Source organism: Myripristis murdjan, chromosome 11 (genome assembly GCF_902150065.1).
Source record: "Myripristis murdjan chromosome 11, fMyrMur1.1, whole genome shotgun sequence".
NCBI classification, from domain to species: Eukaryota; Metazoa; Chordata; class Actinopteri; order Holocentriformes; family Holocentridae; genus Myripristis; species Myripristis murdjan.
The window spans coordinates 1278759-1287390 of record NC_043990.1 but is presented as its reverse complement, the minus strand read 5'-3'; the positions used below and the strand labels follow the sequence as shown (position 1 = coordinate 1287390).

The 8632-nt window shown below is 41.2% G+C and overlaps 1 protein-coding gene across 1 annotated transcript in view; it reads left to right on the top strand.

Annotated features, from left to right (window-relative positions):
* The first annotated feature begins 3899 nt into the window (after positions 1–3899).
* The window catches only part of LOC115367859 (phosphatidylinositol 4-kinase beta-like), a 30756-nt gene continuing 26023 nt past the window's right edge, over positions 3900–8632 (top strand). The window contains exon 1 of the mRNA XM_030063819.1: positions 3900–4081. The gene's annotated coding sequence lies outside the window, so the exon portion shown is untranslated. The remainder of the gene's footprint in view (positions 4082–8632) is intronic.

The window sequence follows — 8632 nt, the reverse complement described above, 5'->3', positions numbered from 1 at the left end:
CCCTCGTGTTGCTCCCCGACACACCCTCCTCGTCTTCCTTGTCAGCCAGTCCTCTGTTCCCTCCGGTCTCGAGTCCCTCCCCCTCTCCAGGTGTGTCCACCTGCTGTCAGCTCAGGTCTTTGTCAGTTCACCATCAATGCTCCCCAGTGTTGTATTTCCTGTTTCTATGCTCCCAGTGTTTCCTGGAGTTCCCAGTTTGCCTCTGCCTGCCTGTAAACTGGAGTCTGGTCAATAAATTGTTATTGTCTTTAGTTCCTGTTGCTGCCTGTTTTGCCCTGTTTGGGTTTACTTGCCCGCCTACATGCGACAGTATATAGTCTAATGACGGTTTCCATCTGCTGTCTGTGGGGTGTGTATACAAGGCAAAAATAACAAAAAAAGACAACTCCACATGACGCTTATAAAGACATGAGCATTATCAGACCTCAATGTCAACACCACTGTCTGTCTTTCAACCATTTTTTAAACACTGATTAAAGCTCATACAGCCTCCAGTGTTTGTAGGGATGGTGTTCTGCTGTTTTGTTGATAAAACTTAAAAAGCTGTTTGAGAAAATTTTGTCAAGTGATATTTTATATAACAGTCTCCCCTCGCTGGTGATAATGTCGTATTTCATCAAGAGCTTTTGGAACAAATTGTTTAAGAGTTGATGAGCTAAACCATTCAAACCATTCAATGTCTTATAAAGTTAACTCTTATTGGTCATTAAAAAAAAAATCAAAATACAATAAGTAGTTTTTTGTTTGTTTGTTTGTTTGTTTGTTTTTGATAATATTGTGATAATGATCTGAGTTTGGATTTCTGTCCTGTGCTCTAGGAGTTCATTTTAACAGTTTAGAGGCTGTATTGTTGTTGTACAGGCCTGTGACCAGGAGGTGGCACTATAACACAGATATGATAATAGCATAGAGCACATGTGCACATCATAGCTGCATCTGCATATAATTACACATAAATTTGAAATTTATTAAACATAAGCTTGATTTTCCCTGAGATATACTTCTTATGTTTTTTTGGTTTTTTTTGGTTTTTTAAGTGAAGTTTGAATCCTAATGATTAAAAAGTTCTCAGCTGTCAGGATCAGAAGCGCTGACTCGACTAACTGAGAGGAACTCAGCAACAGTCCTGATGAACAGCGTCCAGCAGACTCCATGTCCTCCATGCTCCTCTGCAGGTGGGAGCTGAACACCTGAACACCTTCTGGACAGGTCACCCTCACTACACCTGTAAGTATCCTGGGTCTGTCCGGTGACTCGCTTCACCTGGAACCATGATGAGGTCCATATGGACCGCAGGCCTGAGGAGCTCTGGGACCAGGTCCACGTCTGAATCAGGGTTCAGGCCAGGCAGGGCGTTCCTCCAGGTTCCTCCACCGGTGCCATCATGGCTGCTGAGGTCTGAGCAGAGCGACAGTCAGCGGAGGACAGAGAACCACAAACTGCTGCTGCAGTAGAAGAACTGTCACTCTGCTGATGTTTTACTGCAGTAGAAGTCCTGCTGTAAAAATCTACTGCAGTAAAGTTAAAGTGTCTCATTTCAGATGTCCTGGCAGTAAAAGTTTCCGTTCTGGACAGAGGGTTTTTTGGTATTTAGAGTTTATACCTACTTTTTCCACCAGGTGGCCCTCTACTCTGAGATGTTGGTGTGAGTGACAGTCTGCCACATCAGCGACATGAATAATAATAATAATAATAATAATAATAATAATAATGATGATGATGATGATGACAGTAATAAGAGATGGAGGCTGTCCCAGACTGATCAGCGTGTTCTCCGTCCTGCAGAATGAAAACAGTTTGTTCTTCTGCCGCTGCTTGTTGATTTAACCTGTTGCTTCATTTTTAATATCACTGTTTGTTCCCAACAGAACAAACACAGGCAGAACATGTGGAGATGCAGAGGCTTTTACAAAGATCTCACCCGATCTCTCAAGATGACGAGAACAAAGATGAAATAGAACAAAAAGAAGAAATATGAGAAATGAACTTGTTATAAACATGAAGGTGACAACACAAACAGCAGGATGACAAATAAAACATCAGATCACAATCAAAATGCTCGTGACCAATAAAAGATTTGAATAAAAGAAAGTGGAGATTAAAATAAAAACTCTGACAAACGTGAGGATAAAAATAATCTGACAGCTCATCTCCAAACGTCACGTCAGCGGCTCGGGGAGAGACACATCCCGGACAGGAAGGTTCTCCACAGAACCACGCAGAACAGCCGGAGAGGAGGAGGATGACGTCACGGGGGAACCAGAATAACACCGGAACTGAGGCAAATCTGCTTTTCTAAATAAAAGCATAGAGTGGGCCACATGTGATAAAAATAAAAATTGATCCTCACAACTCAAAACCTCGGACATGATGTGATCGCATGCCATATTGATAACTAACCTCTCATACTAATAACAAAAAGTTATTGATATCCATATGCTTTTAGCTAATGCACAACTGGAAACATTCATAAACCCAGATAAATAAATAGATAATTAAATTGGACCTACATGGACAAAAATACAAATATTATACATATGAATAAAAACAGTTTGTGTGAGCATCTGAATGACTTCGGTCCTGAGAATTTTTTGCAAAATCGTGCAAATAAAATATACAAAACTGTAACCAAACTAAACCAGGTTTCTAAAATATAGGTTATTTTATTTAGATTAATTTTCTTTTCTTTTTTTTTTTTTTTAATTTTGCTATATATGTCATGATATATACATTTTTTTTTTATACATGTGCAATAAATACAGCCCTGTGTATATGTGTATATATAACAATTAAATGATCAATAAATAAATGAATGCACACATTAATACATATTTTTACTAATTTCATGTGTGATCATTAAACTCATATAATACATGAGCAGAAAGTCTCTCTAAATATCTGATTTATATTACAGCATGATGTAAACTGTAAAATATAGCATACTGAATATTATGTGCCACATATAAGCACATAAACACTGCACTGCTGTGAGAGTGTTAATACTTTAATCTGGTTCTTTTATTTTTGTTTTTATTTATTTATTTAGCTTTTGTCTTTTTGTTTCACAGAAACAGAAAGCCAGGCTTGTCACTGTGCAATGAAATCAGGAGCTGCTGCTGATCAGGGCAAATTAACAAGACAATAAAAGACAGACAACAAGCACATACACAATAACATGAAACTAAAACAATACTGTAGTTTTTACATTCATATTTGTGATGGCTGCTGTAAGTGACAGCTTCTTTTTCCCATGTCTGTCATTATTTTACTGTTTCTTGTGTGTATAGCACTGTGTTGTGAAAAGTGTTATTATTATTATAGCAGTAAGTGTAGTATAAAATAAAATAATATTCTATGATCATCATTCATGATGATTATCATTGTCAATAATATAGCAGTATACTGTGATAATATCTATAGTTTTATTACAGATAAATTGCATATCTATTTATTATTAATATCTATCTGTTTTGCTGGACTGATCCCGCCGAGCCACAGGAAGTCATCAGACTCACCTGGGATCATTTCTACCTGCAGACAACAGGACCACAGAGTGTGGTCTGTGTGACTGTGGTGTACATGGCTATGCTTTTTCCAAATGCTCAATTTCTATTTCTGTATTTAGTGTTGTAATATTTTGTAGGATTAATGCACATATTTATGCATAATGCATATACTTTCTAAGGCACATATTTTTCTGTTTCTTGTTTCTTTTTTCTGTTTCTTATAATTTAATTCTTCTTCTGAGAATCAGAGCAGCTGCAGTATTTCTGATTCTGATTTATTCCGTGTGGTTTTATCATTATAACGTGTTCTTTTATTGTTGAAATCGCACCGGAAGTTGTGTTTAGGTTCACTCAGGCTGACTTGACCGGTTTTGCGTCACTGCTGCTTTAAAGCAGGCAGAGCCGAGCCGAGCCGAGCTGAGCCAGGCCAGAAACCAGGACCAGATGGACCAGCCGAGATCCTGAGGAGCAGGAACAAACTCGGAGTGATACCTGGACTAAACCCGGACTATCCCCGGACTAAAGGCTGGATTAACGGCGGACTAACCCCGGATTACAGCCGCCTCAGCAGCCAGGTAGGGCTTCCTCCTCTGCGGCTGCGGTTTGTTTTCCTCCCGGCCGCCGCACCGACGCCGCTTTTCTCGGGAGGTTTTCTGTCTTTCTGTGTCCGTGTTCCTGTCCGTGTCCAGCGGCTGCTGTCCGGCAGCAGGCCCGCTGTCCCGCTGCGGTGCCCCGGCTGAAGGCCCGCCGCTGCCCGGCTCAGCTGCCGCCGTCCGCCCGGTTTGTTTTCCTCAGCAGGGAGCGGCTCCCCGGCCGCCGCTGCCTGCAGTAACCTTGTAATACTCCCATAATACTCCTATAATACTCCTAAAATACTCCTATAATCCTCCTATAATGTTACCACAGGTACTTTCCCTGCAACTCTGCAGTGTTTTATCACACCAACATAACGTGTTTTTATTATTTCCTGTGATATCTCTGTAATTTGATGACAGTGTGGCAGTTTTACTTGTGAGCGGTGAGGTTTGTCTCTGTGCTGTTTCCAGCAGTAACCACACAGCTTGGTGTTACTTCACTGACTCTGTCCTTTATTTCCACTGCAGGATTTCCGTCACATCCTATAATATTCCTGTAGGCACTGATAAGAGTTTTTTTTTTTTTTTTTTTATGGTAGGCCTACTTATAATAAGTGAGTTTATCTGCATTGATTTATTGTGTGTATCACTGCGGTGTTGCTGTAGTGCTGCCACAGGGACTGTGTGTTTAACCTGCCGTGGACTCACCACAGTAATACTCAGTAGTACTCTGTAGTAGCTACTCTGTAGTATTCCTGCAGTGATTTGAAGTGTTTCTGTGGTTTATAGTGATTTTAATGCTCCTCATGGCGTTTTGAATCTGTTTAGTGTGTATGTGTGTGTGTGTGTGTGTGTGTGTGTGTGTGTGTGTGTGTGTGTGTGTGTGTCTTGTTACATCATGACAGCATGTTGACACTTTGCCCTGCTCTGTACACGTCACTTGCTTCCATCCTGCTTGTCTTAACGTTAATTAAAGGGGCATTTCACCCGTTTGTTACCCTCCCTGCCTGCAGCTCACAGTCATAAAAAATAAACGCTTTGATCCACTGAAACAGCCGAAGACACTGATGAGTTTGATGTGTGCCAGGATTTTTTACAACTCGAAATGATGCGGAGAAAAATCAGTTGGTTTCACAAAACAATTATCAACAGTGGAACTATTTTCTTTTGCAGTCTCACTACACTGCTTGCCAGCCATCTTTTAGTTTTCTGTATGTGCATTTAAGTTTTGGAAAGCGACGCCTGCAAAGGAGGAATGAGGGGAAAAACTGATTCACTCAAATATTGTCATTCTTTTTTGGACGATTTTATTCCTGAATCACTTTACAGCGAAGATATTGGTATCATATGAAACTAGATGACTTAAGGAACTTGTTGGCATCATGAGAGGAACACAGCACCGCCGCTGTTGTAAAAAGCCAGGGGAGGAAGTGAAGTAACACCACATCGCTGAAAACACGTGAACCAGCTACAACAGCCACCAGTAAATCAGCAGATAACAGCCAGTAAGGGCCCTGCAGGCCACCTCCAGCCCCTCTGAGGACTGGCTGCTGTTTGTGAGCATGTATGAGAGCAAAGTGAACCGAACAAGATGGAAAAAGTCTCAGGACGCTCAGGAAATCAGGATCAGGATCAGAAATACTTTATTGATCCTTGAGAGGAAACTGGGTCAGCTGCAGCCACTGAGACTCTCTAGAAGTCTTGCATAAATCCCAGTTGTTTAAATATCTGCATTAATCCTACAAAATATTACAACAATAAATACAGAAATAAGAAATTGAGCATATGTAATAAAGTCTACCTATATAGAACATACACACAGTGTCACTATATTATAGTCTGATGCTGCTCAGCAGCTCTGCCATAAACTCCACCTTTTAACAAAGTTGATAATGTTCAGTTTGTGTTGACATTGTGCAGAATGTGTCACTTAAATTCTGTGTTTGTTACTGAGGTTGTAGTTTGCAGAGGTCTGCTACTGGACTGCATTATACTGAGAGGAGTTTCCGGTTTTTTGTCCCGTCCTGTTTTTACACAATAAGGGGGGACAGAATAGTGGAAACAGCTGTCAGTAAAGTGCAGCACTAACCATGAGCTCAGTGCCAAACACAGAAGTGAATGAACACCTCTGTTACCGTGACAACAAGACAAGCTGAGCGTTATAGGCAGCAGGAGAGGAAACTGTATGGCACAACAGCTGGATTAGATTAGATTAGATTAGATTAGATGGACAGTCCTGCAGGTATAAATTATTGCACAGCTACATCGTGTACAGTTATCCAGCCCGAGGACTGATGCTCGTTTCCAGCCGTCAGAACGAGAACAGACACGTCCGTCATGTTACAGAAACTCTGTCCAATCAACGAGCTGCTGCTGAGTCATGTGACTTCTGTTTACAAGCCCTGGCCGGCCTGTGATTGGTCAGTCCGTACCTGCAGGAGCCGGTTCCAGGTGTGGAACAGCAGAACAGGGTCTCGTCTTTCCACTGGAAACTTTCTGTCAGACACCAGAACACTATCTGCAGTGTGTGTGTGTGTGTGTGTGTGTGTGTGTGTGTGTGTGTGTGTATCAGTGATGAAATCTGAGCCTGACTGCAGTGCTGAACAATCACTTTCATCAAGACACACAGAGACTGCCAGTCAGTAATCATGCCTCTTGTGAACAGAGAAGGGTGTGTGTGTGTGTGTGTGTGTGTGTGTGTGTGTGTGTGTGTGTGTGTGTGTGAGTGAGATAACAGAGCCTGGAGACTCTGAACCTCCTCAGCCTGATAAACCTGAAGCTGCATCCTGCTGACAGAGATTTGAATCTGTAGAAAACTGGAAAATTTAACTCTTTGAAACCCATGGGCAGGCTTTTAATTTGAAAGGTTTTATCAAGCCCCCATGAGCAACAATACATTTTTTAATTTAATTTTTTTTTTTTTTTTTTTAAATCTTTTTGGGGACTTTTTTGGTTGTTTTTTTTTTTAAAAAGTAATTGTTGGTAGATTTCTTGGTGTTTTAGTTGGTAGCTATGTTTAGCTATTTTCTGTCCTTATTTTGATTGTTATTATTATTTATATGTATATATATATTTCTTTAAACAATTTTTTAGTAATTTTGTGGCATGAAATTTCACGATAATTTTAGTGCATTTTTTTAAAACATCTTTGGAGTAATTTTGTTGTAATTTTATGGTAATGACCTAATTTTAAATATATAAAGATTTTGAGAGAAGTTGATGAATTTGCTCCGGTGTTGTTGTTGTTGTTGTTGTTTTAATTGCAACTTTTACGTATTGAAATAAAGATGAAAATCAAATCAAATCAAATAAAAATATCTGATGGTGCGCTGGTAAAACTACAGAGGTTTGATTTAAATGAGGACTGTATAGACTCAACTGACCAAAAGCTTGTTACTTTCAGTTGCGACATTTTAATTTTGTTTAAGTATTTTCAATTTCACTTTAGTTTTGATTTGTTTTTAAAGCAGGTGGTCTGGCGTCGTTTAGTTCTTATTTTTGGAAAATACTTCATTTTAGTTTTGTAATAAAAATTCAACAGAACATCAAACCATCGTTTTTATTTTCTGACATGAAAATATTTTGTCAGCTGGTTTTTGTTGATAGCGTCGGTGTGTGCGGTCCGACCGGCGCTCCACCTCTTTGGTCAGAAATATCGGGTAACCGTAGCAACCGGAGGAAACGGAGGCCGCCGCAGATCTTCAGGAGCGGCTGGGAAACTTGAGCGCCGTTGACGTTTCCCTGGGAAGCGTGGAGCTGGACGAGGCGTTCAGGTGCTCTGATGCTCGTAAATCTGATGTTTGTGACGGCCAGAGCCGACCGTCACTTTCAAAACCAGAATCTCCCGCGGCGACGCCCCGCTCAGCCTGTCGTCATGACGACCTCAACTGTTTTCTTTGTTGTTGTGTTTTTTTTTTTAACTTGTGGTTTACTACGAGTGCAGCGGCCGCTTTCTTCTTCTGTGGTTTTGAGAGTTCGCCTCTGTGTTTATTTTCTGCTGTTGTGGCAGCCGAGCACTTCCTGTGTCGCTCTGTGTGTGTGTGTGTGTGTGTGTGTGTGTGTGTGTGTGTGTGTGTGTGTGTGTGTGTGTGTGTGTGTGCTGACGGGCTCTGCTCCAAATCACAGTAAACACAGCATGACATCACCTCTGTCAGCAGCGGGACATCCCCTGCACTCACACACACACACACACACACACACACACACACACACACACACATACTGCAGAGGGCTCGGTGGTGTGTGTGTGTGTGTGTGTGTGTGTGTGTGTGTGTGTGTGTGTGTGTGTGTGTGTGTGTGTGTTCTTTAGCAGCTCTCGTTTCTGTCCAGTTTGAGGCTCGTTTGGTTTCCTCTTCAGCCTTCATGCTGAAACAGGAAGTGATGTCATAACTGACAGGAAGCTGAAACAGGAAGTGATGTCGTGACTGGACAGGGCAGGCTGGGGTGTTAGAGAGGAGTGTGTGTGTGTGTGTGTGTGTGTGTGAGGACGTTTGACTCTGATCATTTAGATAGATAGATAGATAGTTTTACTTTATTGATCCCAAACTGGGG